This window comes from Chiloscyllium plagiosum, unplaced genomic scaffold (assembly GCF_037043375.1).
Source record: "Chiloscyllium plagiosum isolate Xiang-an unplaced genomic scaffold, Cpla_swu_hap1 HiC_scaffold_42, whole genome shotgun sequence".
Taxonomy (NCBI): domain Eukaryota; kingdom Metazoa; phylum Chordata; class Chondrichthyes; order Orectolobiformes; family Hemiscylliidae; genus Chiloscyllium; species Chiloscyllium plagiosum.
In genome coordinates this window covers 62,337,149-62,359,804 of record NW_028270180.1, presented here as the reverse complement: position 1 = coordinate 62,359,804, position 22,656 = coordinate 62,337,149, and positions in this window count along the sequence as shown.

Here is a 22,656-nt window from a genome sequence, read left to right as displayed (position 1 = left end):
AGATAGCACTAATGAAAAGTGAACACTCACAAAGACATTACAAGATAAGCATAGGCAGCAACGAAGTGGCATATTTGCATGATGATGCTTACACACTGTGAAAAGGCCAAAATTTATGTACACAAACATGAGCACACGAATAGGTTTATTCATGCACAGACTCCAACATGGGCAAGAGTGAAGTAAGAAACACTCATAACCACATGCACAAACATTAAAGGAAAACCATAAACACCAAGCAGTAGATCAAATAAATTAAGGGACACATGCACAAAAATTTATTCCTAAATATTCAGATCCTACAACAAAAATATGAAGCAATGCTCTGATTGTGATGTAACATATTTGTGATTTGCCAAGCAATTGGTCACCAATACATAAAGATGAGAATCACATTTGAACTTTTAGTCAGTGATGGCCACAATTTTCAATTAAACTGTCACAGCCTATATTTAAAATATAATGAAATAATTAAAATAATCATTTGTTATAAGCATTCGCCAAATAATAATATCCTTCAATAAATAAAGAAATAAACTAATTTAAAATGTTCTGACATGGACAATGAAGAATGAACATGTGCAGTTAGTATTTGTAATTTCTTGCTGAGAATCAATAATGCACTAATAGATACAGATAAGAGTCACATTTGAGAAATACCTGACTGTTTTATGAAGATGTAATGGTCTCTAATTACATGACTGGGATGCAGATTGATCGATCTGGATCAATAAACAATCTAAATGCGTTCTCTCGGCTTTATATTCATAGATTCAATAGATCGCACCTGGATTGAAGACTATGAGGATGATAACAGCAACATCTGGACAACTGCTTCCACGTTCATCACCTTGTTCTTCCTGAGTATTTTCTATAGCGCTGCCGTCACTCTAGTGAAGGTGAGAATAATCACATCTTTCTCACGCCAAGCAGCCCAATATGTTTTGTGAAATCTCTCAGTGTGCCATTGAATAAAAATTAAATCTGAATGCCCCCGATCATAAACAAATGAGTCATTGCTTTATCTCTCTTCTCCAGGTTAAGTGAATGAGTTGTGGACCCCTTTGATTTTCCTGATCTGCTTATCAAGGCCTCTGACTTCCCAATCTACAGTCTGTCCTGTTGCTGACTCTAACAGTGAGATGACTTCAGTTTATCAGCGTATAACTGAGACAATTATTGATGGATTTTCCTTTTTACTATGATATCTTTGAGATGGTTGTGGTTGGAAGAAGGTGGAGCTTGCCAGTTGTTTGAAGCCCATTTGTTTTGTTTTTATTTGTTCCTGACTCGGAATGGTTGCCTACCCTTTCTGATGAGCCGTTGTATTCCCTTTCTGGTGATTGTTACTGATGTACAGAAAATTCCCACCTGACAGCGCATGTGTTCTTGTCTCAATGTGGCATCCAGCCATTATATTCACTTCTGTTAGCTTTTACATCAACTTTTTGGATAAAAATGCTTTCTGAAATGGTTAATAAATTTGAATGAATATGCACTAACCTTGAGTTTGCTTAATTCTTTCTTCTAGGCCAGTCAGTAATAATACATTTTCCCACATCCTACTTCTTTCCCAGCAAAATAACTCACTTGTTCTGTTTGGTTGTGTTTCATCCAGTCATTTAGTTTAATGCTGCGCTACCATGCGGCCCACTAATGTAAATGCACCTTTCACACAATGTGCCTGATGGAACACTCCAGAGGCAGAATGATTAGAGAACATTTCCTCTTATGCACCAAGGATCACGATCTCGGGTCACCTAATGATACAAATTAGGAGCTTTGCTCCACCAGAAGCTGAAAAAAGGCAGACAACGGAGTTTGAAAGTTTACTCTACACCGTCTAAACTAAAAGTACTCCCAATTTCAGTACAGCCTGGGTCCCTAATGCATAACTCGCCACCTAAAGCGCCCAACGAAACATTCATCAGCCAAAAATGTCAACGTTCAGTCAGGTATTCAGACACAACACGTGCACAATCCAAGGGCGGATTCTCAGAGCTGGAGTTTTTCTCACACATAAATCTCATGGAGTACAATTCCTGGGATCTACTTGACACACCACACCTGTCAAATCCCAGGGAATGAGACTGAGATCTATCTGATACAGAGATATTACTGAACAGCAACCCTCAAAAATAATAAACTAGAGGTCGATGTTGATCGGGTAAGGCAGAGCTCATGAGTACTTGAAATATTCAGCCATGGGGATCTATATGACGCAAGATGGAATTGAGAACCAATCACAGCAACTGTTCACAGAGTCAGGAAACTATCAGCAGAGGGGAACAGTCCCAATTTCTCAGAGTTGGTGAGGTGTATCATCCCGGGAATAGTGTTGTGAATCAGTCAAGCACCCAATCTCATAATTTCGCATTTGTTTCAAAAACGTGGCACCTGAAACTAGATGCAACATTCCAGGTGAGACAAGAGACTGTTTTATTTCAGTTTAACATAATTGCTTTGTGTTTGTTCTCTACAGCGTTATTGATGACGTTGGGATTATTTGCTCTTATGTCCACGTGTCATTCCCTGATTTGTGCACATACACACGGGGGATCCTCTGCTCCTGCACCGCTTTGGCTTCACACCCTTACTGTTGTTATGTTCCCCTGAGTTCATCACTAAACAAAGAAGCAGGTCACACCTCCCTGAGACTGAGATCTATCTGACACACCGATATTAATGAATAACAATCCTCAAAAATGATAAATCACGGATTGATTTCGATCAGGGAAGCCAGAGATCAGAAGTTCTGGAAACCCTGCAGCTTTCCATGTCCTTTCCCACAATCCCTCTGTCAAACTTTGAAGCTCTTTGCTGTGCCTCCGATATCCTAACATTTTATTTTAAATTGCTATTAATATTTTTCTGTAATTTTGCATTATAGACCAAAGCACAGGTTGAACCAACAAGGACTCCAAACACTGAACTCTGAGAACGTACACAATAAGGCAACCTACATTCTGAAACGGCAAACACCCGTTAACAAATGGTTAACAAGTACAAAACAGTGGCTGAGATTAACTTGAACTCATCAAAATAAAAGGAAAGTACTCTGGAGGTACAGCGGTGTAGGCAAGACCTGGGCAGACAGAATGGAGTTCGTTTTTTAAAATTCTTGTTTATTTCCAGAATTTTCCTTCCACACAATGTAACCTTTTATTTCCCATCACCCAAGTCACCCATAGTATCTTTATTTTCAGTTACTAACCATCACCTGTAAATGGAATAATTTATGTCCAAAACCCTTCCCGTCATCAAAGGTACAGCAGAAGTAGGAAGAGCTAGAAGGAGATTGGAGTCAACTTTTCTTGTGGTGAAACATTACTCCTGTTCTAAAACAAGGGATTTCTGAGGGATGGTCTAGTGAAGCTATGTGGATGGAACTCAGAAATAAGAAAAGCATGATTACTTTGATGCGATTGTAATAGTCCCCCCAGTAGTCAGAGTGAAATTGAGTAGCAAATATGTCGAAAGATCTTATTTATACGTAAGAATAATAGGATTGTAATAATAGCAAATTTTAACCTTCCAAACATAAAGTGGGACAGCCATCGTCTTAAGAGCTTGGATGGTGAGGAATTTGGTAAGTGCTAAAGTCAATTTTCTTCATTAATATGCAGGGCAAGTGACTGAATGGTTAGTAGGGAAGCTTTTTGGGGCCGGGGTCATAATTCGATTAGTTGTAAAATATTTATGGAAAGGATTGGCATTATATATAAGTTAAAGTTCTTAATTGGACGAGGGCAAATTTTGATAGTATGAGACAAAAACTTTCATGGGTTGATTGGAGTAAACTGCTAAAGGGACGGCCGGCAAGAGTGAAGCTTTCAGAAGTGAGATAACAAGAGTTCGGAGGTGTGATGTTCCTGTTAGTGTGAAGGTAAGGCTGGTAAGAGGAGGGAACACTGGAAGAATAAAGATATTGAGGATCTGGTTCAGATTAAGAATTAATCGTATATTAGATATAGATATATGAGATCAAGTGAATCTCGAAGAGTACAAGAGATGCAGGGACATTCTAAAGAGGAAAATGAGGAGGGCAAGAAAGGAAAATGAGATAACCTTGGGAGATAATGTTAAAGATAATCCAAAGAGACTTGACTAGTACATTAAGAGCAAAGTGGTAGATCATAGAGTCATAGAGATGTGCAACTTGGAAACAGATCTTTCAGTCTCACTTGCCCATGCTGACCAGATATCCTAAACTAATCTAGTCCTATATGCCAGTACTTGGCCCATATCCCTCTAAATCCTTCCTATTCGTATACACACTCAGATGCCTTTTAAATGTTGAAATTGCACCAGCCTCCACCGCTTCCTCTGGCAGTTCATTGCATACACACCATCCTCTGCATGAAAAAGTTACTCCTTAGGTACTTTCAACTTTATCCCCTCTCACTCTAAACCTGTACTCACGAGTATAGGTTTCGATGAGACTCCACCCACCCCAGGGAAAAGACCTTGTCTATTCACCGTATCCATGCCTCTGATGATTTTATAAACCTTTATAAAGTCACTCCTCAGCCTCCAACGCTCCAGGGAAATCAGCCCAAGCTTATTCAGCCTCTCCCTATATAACTCTACATGGCTGTGAATATGTATAAGCCTAGAGGGATGGCTTCATAAATCATGTTTCATTTTATATAAATGCTTTTTTTTATTATCATTTGGTTTAAAATGGAGGCTGGGTGCCTTTGCAATTTCATACCAGTAGCACAGAAAGACCTGGGGAAATAAACTGCAACCTAAAAATGGACAAAAAGTTATTGCACTACGGATAATCTCACCAAAATAAAGTAAAACTGCAAATTAAATATTGTATCTAATTACAACAAAAAAAAGTAGCAATTCAATGACACCAAATTGGAAAGGAATGTTGAAATGTAGCCAATTCTGAGGAGTACAAGAAGTTGCAAGAGATCATTAATTAATTTACGGTATGTTCAAATAATTAGCAAATGAAGATCCACACAGATAAACGTAAGGTGTTACATCTTGGTAGGAATAATGTGTAGGTCACTTATTCAAAGATGCACATCTCAGTGAGGGAGATAAACAAAGGGATTTCAGACAATTACATCAGTCATTAACAATTTCACCACAGGTTCCAAAGGCCATAAAAATGCAAACAATGCTCTAAGCTTTATCTCTAAAGGGATAGGTTTGAAAGTAGGGTCCCTATAAAAATTTGGTTGACTATAATTAAGAGTATTGCCTGCAGTTCGAGTTGACATATTATAGAATGTATGAGAGAGAGAGTGAAGAGAAGATTTATAAGAATGCTACACAAGTTTCTGGCTGTGGATATCAAGGAAGAATTGTTGTGCTGTTCACTTCTCAGTTGTAAAGAAGGCTGACAGTTCTAAAATTATGAAAGGTTTTGAAAAGAGAAGGCACAGAGAAAACATTTCACTACGGGGTAGAACATAACTAGAGGCTGTCAATATAAGATGGTACCTCAAGAAATCCAAAAGGGAATTCAGAAGAAACCTCTTCACTGGAAGAATGATGAGAATGGGGAATATGTGACCAGACGGAATAGTCGAAATCAATAGTTTAGATGTATTTCAAGGAAACTAGGCGAGCACTTGGAAGGGATGGGAATAGAGAATTACAATGAGCGATTTAGATGAGGAAAGATGTGAAACACCTTGAGTGGAACATAAGCACTGGCATGAACTGATTGTGCCAAATGGCCTGTATTTCCTCTGTAATTCTATGTAGAAAATCACCATTGTATGAAACAAAAAGTGTATTAAGAACATCTAGAAGAATTATAACGTTTCTCACAAAAAAGTCTCAAGTGTTCAGCACTGAATGTAAATGATTTTATCACATGGCCACACTTCACTATTTGTTTGCTAGCACTGAAACAGCAGTAATCACGGTACTCTTACTAGGAGTAGGAGTAACCCATTGTCCATGCACTAATTGCGGGATCTTAATGACTTATTCATGGTCTCAGTAGGACCTGCCAACCTGGATCTGGGAATCTTGTGAACACTGTAGCCCTCACGGCTTCTTTCACTCACTTACTCTGATTTCCAGTTCCCATAATGATCGCTACCATGGACAGGAGCCTGTTCCAGTATGCAGATGGGATACCCTGTTGTGAGCCATAAGGTACTTCATTAGGAGGGACATCCTGCAGGCATGTCTCTAGGATGCAGGAGGAGGTCTCCCACACAATGGAGGACCCACCTACTGCTAATAAACTGCCAGCATTGGCGGGAACAGACTCTACATTGACAACCTGAGTGGCCATCCTTTCCCTAATTTGGGATCAATAAAATACTACGGAGGTGAAAATATGAGAGCCACTGAAACTCCTTCCTTCCCTTATTATTATCCATCTAATGACCTTGCTGCCTGTCCCTAGAGGGCTGATAGAACCCAGTCCCATTCCAATATTCAAGAACATGAAGAGCTGGCAGACTGGTCAAAATTGATAAACCTCAACACAAACTTTCTTGACCTGACTGTCAAATTCTAAAGTGTAACTTGAGATGAGTTCAATAAAAATGGCAGAATTACAGAAACAACAACTTCCATCCATCAGAAACAAATTTCTATGATTGGGAACAGGTGGTCCGCTATTTGGAATGGAGCAGTGAATTTGAAAAGTTAATGTGGAGCAGCAATGTTATATGCTGGATGTGTGCACAGTTTGAAGCTGTTTACTGATTCAGTTTGCTAAAGGTTTGGCAGATACATTCCAATTAGAATCAATTAAATCTGCCAAAGTGGACATTAATACTCACATTTATAAGATGCTTTAACATAGAACATAGAAAAGTACAGCACAGAACAGGCCCTTTGGCCCACGACAGTGTGCTAAGGTTTAATCCTAATGTAAAATATAATAACAACTTACACACCCCTCAACTCACTGCTATCCATGTGCATGTCCAGCAGTCGCTTAAAAGTCCCTAATGACTCTGCTTCCACCACCGCCACTGGCAATGCATTCCATGCATTCACAACTCTCTACATAAAGAACCCTCTCTGACGTTTCCTCTATACCTTTCTCCTAATATCTTTAAACTATGACCCCTCGTACCAGTCAATCCTGCCCTGGGGAAAAGTGTCTAGCTATTGACTTTATCTATTCCTCTCATTATCTTGTATACCTCAATCAGGTCTCCTCTCTTCCTCCTTCTCTCCAGAGAGAAAAACTTGAGCTTATTCAACCTTTCTTCATAAGGCATGCCCTCCAGTCCAGGCAGCATCCTGGTAAACCTTCTTTGCATGCTCTCCAAAGCCTCTACATCTTTCTTATAGTAGGGCGGCTAGAACTGGACACAATATTCCAAGTGTGGTCTCACCGGGGACTTGTAGAGCTGTAGCAAAACCTCGTGGCTCTCAAACTCGATCCCCCTGTTAATGAAAGCCAAAACACCATATGCTTTCTTAACAACCCTATCCATTTGTGTGGCAATTTTGAGAGATCTGCACACCCAGATCCCTCTGTTCCTCCACACTGCCAAGAATCCTGTCTTTAACCCTATATTCATTCGAGTTGGAACTTCCAAACTGGAAAAAGATACACCAAATGCCAAATAGGAGAAGTTTATTGGCATGTATCAGAAGAGTTAGGACCAATACCAAAAACATGAAACCGGCTTTTAAGCAAGCTTTCAAAGAGAGACTGAGTACCAGAGGGCATCTGAGGAAGCTTATCAGTAAAGTACAGCTAATTAAGGGGGCTAGACCATACTCATGGACAAAAAGATATAAAGCAATCAGAGAACCAAAGAACAGAGTGTGTATATAAGGGGTACAAGAGACAGCATGGATCAAGGCCTTGAAGAATTTAGAGATAGACATAAGTTTAAACTCAATACATTAGATGATAATGAGCCAGTTAAGATCTAGTCCTTTCTCTATAAGCACAAGTTTAAGTTTACCAGTCTTGTCCAGGCCAGCAGTAAATGGGATTTTCATTTGCACTGTGCACATCTCCTGATTTCACAAGATATCTTAGTTTTGTAAATGAAATAGAATGAATTTTCCACCGTTTCAGCAATTCATTAAATAGAAATTAACCAAAGTAAACAACTTTCCAAAGCTGTCTTTCAACAGCCAGACTGATACAATATTCAAAGAGGATCTGCATGAACAAAGTGGACTTGTCAGGGGGTTAAATCATTTCAAATTCTAAAATTAGATTCCATTTTAATCATATCAGCTGGATGCTGGATACTCCATTAACAAAAGGTTCCCAAATTCAAATGGTTGTTTGCAAATACAGAAATATTTTGACATAAAGAGAAACAACATTTTATGCTGAACACGAAAAGAGTTCTGATGCTTTGGAAAGTGCACAATGATTGATCGAGATGTTCCCAAAAGAAAAATGGCCTGGTCAGATGGTGATGGACAGTTGACAGCTGAACTTTGTTATGTTTTCAATTGGCAGGTTGCCTGAGTGGTCAAATTATTGTCATGCCAAATGAGGCAGAGAATGGCCATCACTAATTTAGCCGAATTACAACAAGCATTGGCAGTTAACTGCCAACCATCACCTGGTCCACTCTCCATGCCTTTACCAATCAGCACTCATTACCCAGACAGATTAAATGCTTTCTCCCTTTCCATTGGAATTCTTGAGAGTGTCCTGATAAGTACAATACTAAAGACTTAAATTAAAAAAAAACTTTATTTTCATCAATACTCAAATTTCCATGTTGTACCAGCTGGCAGAGGCGAAACTTAACTATAATGTATCAGGCCTACAATGAACTGGTAAAGTTCGGCACTGGTCTCAGAGGAAAACCAGCAACAATGTCCTTGTGGAGACATTACTTTGCCTTTGATCCTATACAACAACAATTTCAAAGTCATTGAGGAACAGAAATAAATAGAAACAAACCACATGCACATACGCACAGCACACTATTATTTAAAGTAACAGAGAGAAATTCTGCACTAACAGAAAACCTCATTGTTATTCTGAATACTGAATGTGGCACCAAAAGCACCTTTGTGATAATGACCGTTGGAAAATCTAGCCCACATTGGTTTGCAGCAGTTGAATAATTAGTCATTCTATTATGAACCCCGGTCAGTTCCGATACCAGTATGTGACCATAGATTCCGATTGATTTTAAAGGCAGATAGCAATATGAAAGTGCACAGTGGCAGGAGCGCGGCTATCCTATGGACAGTACTAAAGAGATCTCACACCCATTGGCTCTTTAATAAAGAAATGGGGCAAACCTCAGAAATAGGGAAATGCAAATAAAGGAATCACTAACAAAATTTCATCCAATTCGATAGTAACTGATACCTGATCACCAAATTCAGCTGCCACTTGAAAGGATGAAAGAAGTCCCATAAGAAGAACTCCAAATTTCACTTGATTCTGTGTCATATTACCGTAAGAGAGCTTTGTAGTGGCCTTCTAGCAGATATCATTTTTTTCCACCAAACCACAGAGATCAGAACTGAATAGTGCAGAACCACATCGAAACTCATCTCCAGAAGCTGTGTCAATGGGTGTTTGGGTTTGCAGTGCCTCTGTGTTCTGAGCTTCAGCCCCAATCTCTCGCCGATCCCTAGTTTTCTTGATAAGTTGCAGTTCCAGTCAGTTTCTATTTCATCATTGTCCCAGATTATAGAGGTTTCAGTATCAGTGAGTCCGCCAGTATAGCGCATTGGGTAAATCAGTAGTGGCTCCAATTTTAAATCCTGAGGTTCATAGAACAGCACATAGTTATCCATGTTAAAAGATGTAATAACAATTAACAACATTATATTTGATCTGCTATATTTTCCATTAATGATTGCAATGAATCTACCTCATGGGATGCAGAATGTCAGTAAGAGCCCCTTAAACTCTGGGCAAAGCCCAGGCTATTGACTTAAGAGAATAAACTCCATACAGTAATTCAACAAAGAAAAGCAGATTGAAGTCAAATGATGCACAGGTTTGATAGAGAGCAAAATCCTCTCTATCCTAGCAGAGTAGAAAAATTGTGCATTTATATAACATCTTAATGCCACCTCAGAGTATCCTAAACATCTCTTTCCAGATCTCTGAAACAAGTACATGGCTCCTGGGGAGACTGTCAACTACATACTATCAAACCCAGGGAATCATAGACGGAAATATCAGCATGTGCCCATGTAACAGTTTAAAATGTGTTTAATACCTCCGCTCGAGTAACTAACAAAATTCTTTTGAGGTATGAACAGTCAATGAGAATAGGTCACTTGGCCATTTGAGCCTGTTCCACCATTCAATAAGATCCTGACTGACCCGATAATAACAAGCTTATAAAACATTCAGCTGATAATATTCCACTTTAGCTTCTCTCATTCTATCATTTCAGTATATTCCACTACACATCAATTCTAATCTGGAGAATACTTTTCCTGCTGTTAGTCACTGTTCCACACTGTACTCCTTTCCTCATTCTGGAATTTAAAGAGCCTGCAATGCTTTTCCTCAGCCTATTCTTTGGACAAGATAAAATAGATTGCAATAGACTCCACTGTTTGTTGGTACTTGACACAATGAGAACTATTGAAATATTTCAACATACTACTTTGGTGAAAATTATAATTTGTTTTAATCCTTTAAAACTGGTTCAGTTCGTTTTCTATTTGCATTGAATGGTATTTCAGTTTGATCCAGATGTTAGTATAGAGTGAAATATTACAGCACTGAGCTTTGTCTCATTCTCCTTTGGTGGAAGTTGGAAAGGAGTGCTTTCTTACAAAAGAGGGTCAAGAGAGTGAAAAATGAACTGAGTTGAGTAATAATATATGCAGGTTCTGACAAAGTCAATTTTCAATCAGAGATGTTCTATACAACAACCGAAGTACTTTTGATTATGTAGTCACATGTCAGAAATGTGATATCTAATTTGTGTACCGTGAGAAAAACAGGAAGGAGATGATGACCAGATCGTCTGCTCATCGGGATTGAGCGATAAATATTGGCCGGGACACCAGATATAATCTCACTTTAATTCAAAATAATAAGGGTCCCTTTAGAGTGCAGAGTGGCTTTGGTTTTATGCCTCATACACGTCTGATGTGCAGGATTATCTCAGGATTGTACTGCCGTGGCAGTATCAATTAGTGTATTCTAACGCCGATGGTAGATCTTGAACCCTCAATCTTCCGACTCAATGATCAGCATTATACTGAGCGGCACCTGAGCAACACACAATGCTCTGACAAGTGGCTTATTATTTACATCCCCAGGGATTAATGAAGCAATTAAGGGCAATTGCATCAATTCTGTATGAGATGCAAAACAGAACTCTGATGATAGAATGATAGACTCCCTACCCTTGGTCAGTAGGCTTAAGTTCCTAAATTAGATTTAGTAGACTTGGATTCCTGTCCCACCTACTCCAAAACATAATAGATTTTTTTTCGGACTAAAGGGATCAAAGGGATCAAAGAATGATGGAACCGAGTACTGAGTTGGACAATCAGCCATCATCATTTTGAACAGCAGCGCATGCTTAAGGTGCTGAATGGCTTACTGCTCCACCTATTTCTGTGACCATTCTGTGGCTTGAAGAGATGTATTTTGTTCAAAAGCTAATCAAGATGATTGTGAATTAGACATTCCTCAAATTAAATTGAACAATGAGGACGTTCTGGAAAACTGGGATAAACTGCTGAGTTACTTCCAGATGAAAATCGAAATGACCTGAAAGAGTTAGTATAATCACATGAGGAGATATGTGGGAATAACCTGGGAATTACTAATCTCACTACACATAATATTGATTGAGGAAATGCTGTTCCAATCAAGCAACATCCTACAGACTTAAATTTTGAAGGTTGGCACAGGTTCAGAAAGAGACTGAACACATGCTGAAGCATAATATGGTCGTACATTGGATCAAACTTACTTTTTGACTGTCACTTTATTTTCTCGTGAATTTAAATTGTCAACTTCCTCAGAATTTGGACAGAGGTTGGACTCCAAGTTTGTTTCTCAGCTTCAATTGAACGTAAGGACAAATTAAGACACTTCAAGCAAGCACTATCAACTACAATTAAAGAGGCAGCTTGATATAGCACTTGGGGCAAATGGGATCGAATGTTATGGGGAGAAAGCATGATTAGGCTATTGAGTTGGACAATCAGCCATGATCGTGATGAATGGCAGAGCAAGTTCGAAAGATTGCATGGCCTCCTCCTGCTTCCTATTTTCTACGTTTCTGAACCGGCTTAAATACCCAAGAAAACTGAAGATTCAGACTTATAAGCCGTCATCAGATGATTTAGGTAAACAGGTTACACATTAGATTTTCTAGTCAGCATAAAAAGTTAGTCCATATGATTTCCCAATATTGTTGCTTGAGGCTGAGATTACAGTTCATTTGAAGCTCTCCCACCACTAAGATGAATCTGGTTGCTGGATATATCCAGACAATTTTGAACAAAAATATTTTAAATGTTGTGATTCTCCAGTCTCTGATTCCATGTCTGTACTTGAACAGGATTAGGTTGTTGTGGATATTACCACTGCAGCTTCAATGCTCCTCTTCTCTGTATCCTCAGGTGTCTCCAATTCAGTTGCTGTCAGTTACCAACACTCAATGACAATCAGCCTTTCTAAATGAAGCAGAAACAGCTAGAGATGCTCAAGTGTCACAGGATTCAAAAACATTAACTCTGCTTTCCCGTCACAGATGCTGCCAAACCTGCTGAGATTCTCCAGCAGTTTCGTTTTTGTTTAAGATTTCCAGCATCTGCAATTTTGATTTATTTTAGCCTTTCTAAAATTCTGTCAAACTTCATCTCATCCAAGTCTCAACTACTTTTTTTCACCATGAACTGGGCATGAACTTCCTCTTCATAATACCTCAGCCAGGCCGCTGCATCTGTGAATTTTAAACAGGGGATTCATGATCATTGGCCCCACTCATTCTTTTGCCACCCTTTCACTGTTTGTGACTGATGATGACTTTTAGATTCCGTTTTAAAGTTAGCTGTCAGTCTCCCTTAATCTTTATTTCCCCTCTGAACTGTGTATATTTAGTATGGTTCTCACTGGGGTTAACAATATTCCATTTTTTGGAACATCATGCAGGGAATGAGAGTATTGTTTTTGCCACCATTTCCTGCTTGTGGAAATGTTAAGCTGTACTCTACAGCTGAAGCTGAACATTGCCCAGATTTGTGCTCAAATGTTCTTGCTCAAATGCCCTCTTTGCCCATTGAATTCAGCCCTCCTCCACCTCAGAACTTTTCTGGATTGTTCCTTGTTCATTTTATACACAATCTAAATTCTTTCGATATAAGTATCAATGCTTCCTTAAATGATCCCAGTCTAATATTTAATGCATTTTATACATATTGTGTGTATGCACACAAATTATGAAGTTGACAGTGCAGACTGAAGATATCATTAGGATTCTGAACATTATAAATAGGACCGTCGCATGCAAAATAAGGAAATTATGACAAATGGTTATAAACAGTCCTGCTTTTCCCTCATGTCTAGTATTTATGCAGCACGCTTCAGGAAGGGATTTGAGATGGTGTACAAAAGGTAAACAAAATTGGTACCAGAGATGAGCAACTGGACAACTATTTGGATAGTTTCAAGATGCCCGGGCTGCTCTGTTTGGAGAACTGAAGATAAATAAGACATTTTACAAGTGTTCAAAATCATGAGGGAGTTGAATAGAGTAGGGTAAAGGGTAGGAGAAAGCATCCGGATTGGTTACTCTGTGGAGGGTTGGTGTGGATTTATTGGGCCACGTGGCCCGTTTCCATACTGTGCGGATTATATTTAAAAAAGGCTTGAGAAGAATAGGACACTGATTTAAGATGATCAGCAAAATAAATCAATGGTGACAAGGAATACTTTAAAAAAAAGCATAGTTCGGAAACTGGAATGTTCTGCCCAATGGTATAGTGGAGGAGGCAGCTTCAACTGAGGTCTTCAAAAGGAATCTACAATATTCATAAGGAGATGTTTTGCAGTATCACATAGTAAAAGGACTTGGGAGTGAACATAGGCAAGTTCCTCTTTGAGAGCTGATCAAATCATTGCGTCCGATTTGTTACCATTGATCGTTGTATAGCATTGCACAAACTACCAGCTCACCAGTTATTTCCTAATGGTTTGTCATATTCTGATATAATGACTAACTTAGTCATGCTTGCAACTAAACTTACTTTGCAATTACTTCACTTGATCCAGGAGAACCTGCATTCCCATTTCCCTCACTGTTTGCACTGACAATGTTTCCAGAACTGCAATTCCTCAAAGAGCAGAAATTCAGTCATTCAACATCAGTAACCTTATCCAGAATTAAGTCCAAAGCAATTTAACAACAAAAAAAATCGCAGACTTGAGGTTCAATATTCCAAGCCTGATCGACTAGTTTTCTTAAGTTAGTCAATGACTGTGCAATTTTAATAAATCGCATTATTTGCCATAGTGATAAGAAAAGAACAGAGATATCCATGCAAAGTCAGAATCAGGTGTAACAGGCCTTGAGCTGATCGTTGTTCTCCTCAGAAATCGAGATTTTCGACAGGAAAGGTCCTTTCAGTGTAAGTCTAATGAGTTGTTGTAGTCCATTCCGTAGAGTGTAAGTGCTAGGTAGCCCAACATCGTAGCTCAGTGATGGTGAAGGGAGTGGAAATTAGGTCAGTTAGTTCTTTTGCCAGTCAATCAAACTGCTCTCCCTTTGATCACATTGAGCTTCTTGACTATTGTTGCAATTAAACCAATCACCAGGTGAGCAGTGAAGATTCCAATGCTCCCGATTTTAACCTTGTAATGGTGAAGTTAATGAGGGGGTAATGACAAAGCAGTATACCTTGAATCCCAGTCTTGTATTCTTGCTGATGTTATTAGTTATTGCTGCCATCACCACCCATCCCCCTAGAGTGTATTGGCAATGCTGTCCTATGATCTGGAAAATGTTGCTGGGACTTTATTTGTTTTCAAGATGCATCATGAACCATCGTGGTCGTGTTGGTATGTGGTTCTTTCTAATCCACAGGATGTCTACAGTACACCACACTGAGGGAATGCTGGGGTTGGGGTGTGGAAGAGACAGTACAGGGTGAAAAGAAGAGAAAACCATTTATGTAGTATGTCACCATTGTTTATAGCCATTTCTGGGCTATGCAAGACCTTCATACTAAAAAACAAGCAAAATTCAACCGACCATTGAAAAACATTGGATGTTTTATGCTGATTCAAGATTGGTCTCTCAAAATAAGCCAAGCATTTCTGAACGAGTCAAGCTGTTGTTTTCTGTGATTGTTCTCATCTGTGTTAGTGTTAACCACACTGCCATTAGATGCCTTCGTGAGGCAACCCTGACATAATCTTACAACAACTGCCAGCACTTCCCTTTCACAATATTGGATCCCTAACATAGCAGATTTAAATCTGACATTATACCAGACTTACTTGCCAATCTGTTTCCTTTTGTTTCTGACAAATTTAGGTTTCCACCTAATTCACAGTGTGAGGTGTCAACATTTTCACAGCTGCAACTCATCATAAACTACCAGTTAGATCATTTTAAATATGTGCATGATCACCAAGTTAATATGTGGCACTGCTTATCAACATCGAGAGTTTTGGCTGTGAGGGCAGGAGCTGGTGGTTGGGGAGTAAAGAGGTCAAATAAAGACTTTCTGCACTGGCACAGAGGGAAAACATCCCAAATGCAAGGATTTAAGTTTAACTTCCTGATCTTAGAAAAAGAAACTCAAGCTCTTCACATACTATTGCTAACTTAACCCTTACAAGCATAATTTGTAACTCAGTGTTTGATTCAGTATCCGAATATAGTAATTTCTCATTTTTCAAATTCACTGAAGGTTCATGTCATATTAGTCAGTATTGGCTGTATTGTTGAAAAAAAAATATTCCTTTTCCTTTCCTGCTCCTTCATCCATCCGGAGTTTACTGCAAGATCTGACCATAATAAACCCAGAAGTAATTACAGGTCTCTGACCCAGAGCGGTGTAATGACCACAGTATTTAGGCTTCGATTAATTGATGACATCAGTGAAACGGTGTGGATGTGATGCTGCCTGTATTGAATTCACCATGAAAGCACTTTATAAGTTTGATTCAAACAAATAACTATTACTAGGGAATATGCCTGACTCCGTGGATACACATGGCCTCTGGTCAACTTAAATTATAAAAAGTGCGAAGCATTCAATGGCGACATTGTATGGGAGATAGACAAGGCGAGGAGACCAGGAGCTGGTCCCAATCCATAGCCATATTTCATCAAATGTCACCAAAGTCTGGAGACCATGGCAATGATTTTGGAGGGAGTGTGGAATGGTGGGTGAGGGAGTGAGGATGAGAAGGAAAGAGAAACAAAGAGAAGCGATGAGGTGCGGTGAAGGAGTGGAACCCAATTCTTCAGTATTTTCACTATAGCTCCAATGGCCAGAAACAGAACCTCAATATTGATCAGCAAGTAATTTCCCATCTCAGCATTTAGGGTGATGGTACTACTGTTTAAGACAACTCTGTCACTAATATTAAATTCCATGGGAGGCAGTCTAGCAGCCTCTTTAATGTCGCTGCTGTTTTCTGAACTGGCATTTGTCGCATTGCACAAAACATTTTAAAGGAATCAGTGGTTCTCCAACATTCCCTTTTCACATTGTTGTATTCCAAATGAAGCATAATTAAACCACATCAAAATCAGATCAAATCAAACTTGCTTCCTCATGGTTGCCCTCACGTCTGGCAAACTTTGATTCCCATCCTCCTGACAATCTGGTCTGTCTAAATGTCCCCAGTCACAAGTCATCATGAAACACAAATTAAGCAAAAGGCTTACACCTATAAACAACTTGCAAACATTTGGAAATAAACCCTGAAGATCAAAAGGCTCTATTGAGCTGATACAACATTTTTTTTTAAAAAAAAGAGGAATCATTCTACTCACCAGGAGTAATGCAAATATTGGGAGGGACGGTAGTCTGGAATGGTGGTGTTTGCTATAGCACCGAGAGATGTTGTCAAGAGGAATCTTACAGAAATTCCTGTTTTCCAGAAATTCCTGTTCACATTACATTCTCTTAAAAAAGGCCACTTTCAAAAGCTATGACTGCAATATATGCTGCCCTTTTTTCAACTTGCACAGAGGTTTTCAGGACACATGGTCAGTTCTTTTTGAAGAGATGGGGTGAGGGGAGGTGTCCGATGTAATAGTATTGGGAAGCAGAGAGTTAGGTAGTCAATGTGTTTTCAATATGTTTATCCTCACTGCACAGTCCAGAGCTTTGAAGTGAACAAGTGAAGGCCTGAACATTGAAGGTCTGGAAATGATTATTGAACGATTTTGTGTTAAAGCATGCTCAATTATTCACTGGCTTTTAACTGGGAGGTGGTAGGATTTAGAAAATGGCAGGTAGGGACTCTGGCACCTTCTCATTGCTAAGCCATGCTGACATAGACCAATTCTCTTTGACAGCTTGACTCTCCATGATCTCTCAGGCCTGCCTCCCTCATTTCCCTGATTGTGCCCATATTTGCAGCCTCAGCAATGATCAGTATGAACAGTAGGGCTCAAAAATGTGTTGATCTGTCCTCCCTCTTACTGGAGAAGCAACTCTTGAAACTAAGCTGCGCTGTCAACTGATGAGTAACCCTGGCAAGAACCTCTTCATTTTAGATTAGAATGGAGCTGGAACTGCACAGCAGGTCAGGCAACATCTGAGGAGCAGGAAAATCGCCGTTTCGGGCAAAAGCCCTACATCAATGAAGAATCTCTTCATTGGTCACTGCTGGCAATATAACATCCTTAGCATACGCCAAAACCTCCAGGTTTCAGTCCCAGCATAAGGTCTGCAGCATTCACTGCAAGCTTCACCTAAAATGGTTTTTTACAAGACTAACGAAAGAACAATTTTATATGCCAGTCAATACTTTAATGTAAAAGAACAAACTGTGGAAGTTGACAATCTGAAAGAAATATAGAAGTTGCTGGAGAAACTCACCATATTTTGCAGCATCTGTGGAGAGAAATCAGAGTTCACCTTGAGTCAAGTGACCCTTCTTCAGAGAGATCTGAAGTTGTGAACATGAGTCATTCAACGAAAAACATTAACTCTGCTTTCACTCCACAAATGCAGCCAGATCTGCTAGCTGTTAGTAGACAGTCACACATTGTGTTCAGCTTATTTTTCAATGACCTTCTTAGTTTCTGGAGAAGCAGAAACACCAGCTCCCTTGCACTTTCAGCAGTTGATGTTTTCAGAGCTGCAAATGGTCATCAAGTGCCATTAAGTCAATTGAAGCAAACATTTACGTTCAGAATAAAAAAAAAATTAGAAACTTGAATAGGAGTGTCAGGAATTCAAGTCACTGACAGTCAGGCTGGAACATGGAAATAAAGGATGTGACAAACCCATTTCTTCAATACTTTCCACGTGTTGCACAGTCTAGAAAAGCATCAAGTAAAGAGCTTAGGGCAATTAGAGAAGGGCAACTAACTGTCCAATTTCTCCATTGAAGAGCTTTGGATTCTGTTTCTACATACAGGATTGACCTTTCCTCATCAATGGGTATTGGCTCAGCAATTGCAAACATTAATAGAGGCACAGAAAGGTTTGCCACTCTGCTATTGCTCCAATTGATCCTTCAGCTCTTTAGATTTGGCCGTTTCCTTCTTGGGATAGTGACCCAGCAACAGTCCACATCAGCAGCATGCCAACATTAGTGACACCATCATTCACAGCAGCGCTGGGTCCAGCTCTCAGTCCAAGCAGCAGGGCTCCACCACAATTCACAACATTATTACTGCAAATGGCTTGTTTTTAAGAAAAACCACCACAATCTAACTTCTAGAAAAAATACCCACTTGGGAGGCAGAGCCCAGCAGTTTCCGTCATGTGCTAACTATGGCCTGGAATAGCGTATTTGACATTGTTCTCGGATGTATGCAGAAGGAAATATTTACATAACTTCACAGGAATTGCTGGTTCTCCAGCAATAACCTTATTCCAAATACAATATTGATCAGGAATTAAATTGCACTTTGGATCAAACTGACTCTTTAATTTCTTCAGTTGTTCCTGACGGACTATAGGTTTCATTTCCAGCGCAGTTTGGATTGTCGCACTTACCATGCCTTCAATTGGTCATAAAAGACAAATGAAGTTATTTAAATAAGCATTTGGCTCCATCCCACAATTGTGTGCCAGCTGTTTGAAAGACTGAAGATTCTGGATTCAGGACTGCAGCCTGCATTCAGCCGTTTGAGTGAAACTGGTCACACTCCAGATGGGTGACTGCAATAGATGGTGAATTTGTTCTTCAAAACCTTTGTTGCTGGTGATAACGATTAGCGACAGAAAGGGGATATCAAGTTCTTGAATGTATTCATATTCAGAGTTTAGAAACTTCAATAACAAAATGCAAGCAAACTTACAATGAAGTGTCTTTGATGTCCTCTCCTAATACAATATTTTTGAACCAAAATTCTGAAGCCCTAATTCTAATGCAGATAACAGAGAGACAGTAATGCAAATGCTCTTGCCTGGAGTGGTGATCCCTGTGCTGCTGTGTGATGTTTACTGAAAAGTACCCAGAAAGTAATTTCCTTTTTATTTTGTGTACTCTGAATGAAACAAAACATTAATCACATATTGTTTTCAAACTTACTTTTTTCATGATAGATTTTGGAGTGTACAGTTTTCCATCGACCTTATGCTATGGACTGTCAGGTGGTCTGCTAATAGTCAGAAAAGTGCTATTCAGTAATTTTAAGTGTACATCTACATCCACAATAAAATTATCATTATTAACCTGAAACATTGAGTAAGTATTTCAAGCCATGGACAGCTAGTTTTGTAAAACTAGTCCAAGGCACAATTACAGTCGATGGTGATTTATTACCCCAAAACACTCATTGGCTGTTTGCAAGACAAGGTAATGAGGCTGGAGTGTGGGAACAAAGAAAGGGAGATACGATGCAACCAATTCATTTCCTCAATGCTTTATACTTGTTGAAACGTCTCAAAATATCTCAACTAAAGAGCTCCAGGCCCAAATGGAGACGAGGCAACCAATTTTCCATTGTCTCCAATGAGGACCTTTGGTACTGTCTCGACATACAGGGCTGAATTTTCCACGTCAACTGGCTCTTGCCAAGATTCTGATGAGTCAGGCCAAGGGGAGGGGAGTTCAGGAGCAAAGCCCAATCCCTTCTGCACCACTATATTATCTTGTCAGTGGTGGGCCAATGAAGGCACCATTTGAGAGCCGCTCATGACTGTCTATGTTGTGAACAATAGAGCTCCTCAACTCTCACAGTGAGCTTTTGCCTGCAAATCACTTTAGTATAGGGTCAGCAAGACCCATCACAAATGGCAGCAAAGGAAAGGTCGTTGCCCTGCCTTCACTCTGTTATTGCTGTTTGCTCCTGGGATCATTCCATTTCAATAATGGTTTGTGACCAGGCAGAAACTTCTGTATTAGCTACTGTCAGTACCATGCCACCCTTGGCACTGCCAACCATCGCGTTATAATCCAGCTCTCGGTTCAACCAGCATGCTTCACCAGAATTCATAAAATTATGATTGCAAAGGTCTTGTGTAAGAAAGAACACCATCTTCAAACTTCTGGATGTAATACATATTTTGCGGGTTAGGCTGATTGTGGTAACTCGGGCCTGCTACATGGTTCCTGGATGCAGAAGGAAATATCTCCATAACTTCACAGGAACTGCTTGTTCTCCAGGAATTGCCTTGGAGAATATAATATCAAATGAAGCACGAATTACATAAAAGATCAAACATATTTTGTAGTTACTGCAAACAATCCTGGAGAACTATATTTTCCATATCCCAAGCAGTTTGGATTGTCAAACGTACCATGCCTGTAACTGGTCAGGCAAGATAAATTAAATCCTTATGTTAGCATTTGCCTCCAGCTACTATTGAGTGCCAGCTATTGAGTATTATCGATGTGCGGAACGTGGCACAGTGGTGAGCACTGCTGTCTCACAGCGCCAGAGACCCGGGTTCAATTCCCGCCTCATGCGACTGACTGTGTGGAGTTTGCACGTTCTCCCCGTGTCTGCGTGGGTTTCCTCCAGGTGCTCCGGTTTCCTCCCACAGTCCAAAGATGTGCAGGCCAGGTGAATTGGCCATGCTAAATTGCCCGTAGAGTTAGGTTAGGGCTGTGGGTGGGTTGTGCTTCGGTGGGGCGGTGTGGACTTGTTGGGCCGAAGGGCCTGTTTCCACACTGTAAGTAATCTAATCTAATCCGGCTGCTTGAATGGCTGAAGACACTGGATTCAGTCGTGCAGCTTGAATTCAGCTGCTTTTGTTAAACTTCTTACAATCCAGACGGACACTGCAATCAATACTGATTTTATTCTTCAACCCCTTTCATAGGACACTATAGCTGGTGGTAAGGGTGAGTGTGTGATGGGATACATATTTCTTGAATATATTCATTTCAAGAGACTAAAATGATCAGGAATAAGTAACCCAAATTTGCAAGCAATTTTAAATTCAAGCTTCCTTGATGTCCTCCCCTAAAACTGTTTGTTTTGAAAAGAACTCTTCAAACCAAAGAACAATGTGGATAATGGAGAGGCAGTATGTGATTGCTATGGTCGGGAGTGGTAATCTCTGCACTGCTGTGTGGAGTTTTCATGAGGGGTCTGTACGTTATCTTACCATAACTGCCTGCCCACCAGCAACTTACTTTCACTTTCTTGTACTCTGAATGAAGTAAAATCATGGTCACATATCGTATCAAACATACTTTTTCGAGACCGTCTTAGATTTTGAAGGCATGGTTTTCCATCTCCATCGCAGTTTAGGCTGTCACGTTTACCAGGCTTGCAATTGAACAGGCAAGTTTAGTCACTGAAATCAGCATTTGTCTGCATATACAATTGTGTGCCAGCTGCTGGAACGGCTGAAGGATCTGGATTCAGTATTACAGCACTTATTCAGCTGTTTTTTTAAAAAACTGCTCACACTGCAGAAGGATGACCGCATGTGTTGGTGATTTTTTTTGTCAAACTGACATAACTGGTTTGCAAGAAGTCAGAGCACCGGTAGGGGGAGAGGCAGAGAATGTCGGGGAGATTGAATTTTTCCTTGCAGTATAGACCAGAGAGGTCAATGGGAGGTAAAACGTTCAAGTCCCGGCTGATGAAGGGGAAACGTTTCACTGAAGAGATTTGGATGTTTTAAAGCAATGGCTTTTCCAGCAACTCTGTTTTCCTTTCTGATTTACAGCATTCGCAGTTCTTTCGGGTTTTATTTGAATGCTTTCTGTTGTTCTAGTTAAATAAGAGCATCAATCAGTAGGAACAAAGCAAGCATTAGGGATGCAAATTTAGTGTGATTGCTGTGGTCTGGTCTGCAAAGGTGTTTGTTGCACTGCTGTCACATGCTTTCAAGAGGAAGCCCCTGAACAATCTAAACAACAGCACTCCAGCAATATCCTTTCACATCTTTGATTTCTGAATCAATTATCATTTATACACAAACTGGAGCAAACTTATTTTCTGCAACTGTCCCTGGAGAAATTAGATTTCCCGGTTCTTCACATTATACGCAGCTGAAATTAGTCATGAAAGAAGACATTTTAAGCTAGGTCTTGTATGCACAATTGGCTGATGGCTGGTATAAAATTGTTGGATGCTCAGGGAT